Below are 2,208 nucleotides of genomic sequence, written 5' to 3'. Positions count from 1 at the left end.
TGGCATTTAGCACAATCATGTAAAATTTGATTTTTTTCTTAAATTTTAGTTCTGTAGTGTCTGATACCGTCTTAAAATGTAAAACTGTGTGTAACCAATATCTACTTTGTGTTTATTCGTTGTGAAATATCCGTTTTTGCTTTTAAAACTACTGCATCAATTTTATTGTCCCAAATGCCAAGCTGAAAATAGATGTCCATGGTATTTTGCATAACTGTGGTATTCGGCGCAACTGCATGTTATTCCTTTTGGCATTTGACGCAATCTTCATATTTTTGTCTCAAATACGGACTTTGAAACTTATTACTCTATGAGGCTATGTTAAATTAAATAATCTTCTTCCCTCTAAAGTCACGCACAGAAACAAAAGATCGTGAATATAAATGTGCTTTGCAAAAGGTACTTAGAGAGCGAAAATAAAAGCAACAAATATTTTTTTTACGTAGTCGTAACAATCATATGGTAACATGTTGGTAATTTACAATAATAAATCTGTTTGTCATGAGTCACAACAAATCTGCTCGGAGTTCGACCCCCGCCTTCTGAATTCATACGCTCTACGCACAGTCGTTTAAATTCTTATATTCAAATATGAATTTCTAGATTATTACCTTTCTGCATCATAATTATACTTTTTCTATATTAGCATGAACAAAATTGTTATCTTTGCGTTATTTGCATCATTAGAAGGCAGCGTTTAATGAAACTGCGGTTACAACGAGACTTGGGACTGTCCGGAAAATATGTGACGCTCTTTTAGCCATTTTTTGATAACCAATAAAAGACCTCCAATGAAAAAATTACAAAAGTGCGCATTTTCAGTCGTATTTGTAGCTCTAAAATTGTTTTCTTACTCACGAAACAAGGTAATGCATATAACCCCTTACACACTTTTAATTGAGAGCACAAGTATGACCTCTTCCAGGGTCTTCTCTCAACCTCGTTCCCAGGTCTTTTGGGACTTTATGAGAAAGAAGAGGAAATCACCACCAGAATCAAGGTAAAAGGCCCTGGGAACGAGGTTGGATTGTCTCTGCCACCTGGCCCAGTGGCGTCGCCAGCTTGATAAGTGTGGGGGACTTATTTATATACTCGTGTTTTACATTATTCATTTCTTTTCAAATTGATTGTTTTATCGGTCTGTCAACATGAATATATGAATATGTCCACCCCACTTATCGATGCTGGCGATGCCATTGACCTGGCACAAGCTTAAATTGCATATAATTACTGGATAAACTTCTCGATTCAAAGATTTATTTAAGCCTTCACTGTTTATAACCAAAGCATGTATGTATATATCCCAAATAATAATATTCACAAGAATTGTTCTTTAGATTGCTTAATTATTGATCCTCCATAATTATATGTGATTTAATTATATTCTATTGTAATTATATGTAATTAATTTAGTTTGGCTTGATACAGTTCGTCAAATTTTTTTTATTCATATTTTAAACAGAGCTATTAGGCATTAAATGCTTTGCTAGAAGGCTAAAAGTTAATAATATACTTTGCAGGAAATATATCTAAATCGAAAATCTATTCAGAACTTTTCTCTAACACCCGTTATTATGGCAACAGAGACGTTTTGCAATGGCCGCAAAACAGGGTTTAATGGTGTTTATATCGCAAACGAGTTCAGTGACCCCAATTTTTTTTTGCAATAAACATTTACACTATAGATGCTTTATCTCTAAAGAGATTTTTAAAATTCCGTCAAGTCTGTTTATTAAAAACGTTATTTTGGCTTATTAAAAATTTCCCCAAAATTTTCGTAAAAATTTTTTTAAACGTTTTTATAGATAAAGCATGTAAAGCGTAAATATTTCATGTCAAAAAAATGGGGGTCACCGAACTCGTTTAAGATATAAACACAATCAAACCCTGTTTGGCAGCCATCTGCAAAGTATATTAACTTTCAGCCTCAAAAAACTGGGCTTTTTAATTTTTTTTAAAAAACTCTCCCCACCTATACCTGCTTCTTGATTGGTCGATCAGATACCAACATTGCACATGTATTATTATCATTACTAATCATAGATGTGTTATTATTGTTTTCATAATGTATTTGCAATTATGATAACTGTTATATAGCAACAGTCATGTTGGTTATAAATATGATGTGATGCAATGATCTTGTCTTGTAAATTTCTGGATAACTCGTTTCGACCATTGAATAAATTCTCCGCTTTTGCCTTTTATATT

The sequence above is a fragment of the Dendronephthya gigantea genome, unplaced genomic scaffold (assembly GCF_004324835.1).
Source record: "Dendronephthya gigantea isolate DGI-Jeju-01 unplaced genomic scaffold, DenGig_1.0 000069F, whole genome shotgun sequence".
NCBI classification, from domain to species: domain Eukaryota; kingdom Metazoa; phylum Cnidaria; class Anthozoa; order Malacalcyonacea; family Nephtheidae; genus Dendronephthya; species Dendronephthya gigantea.
Note: the sequence above shows the minus strand (reverse complement) of the source record.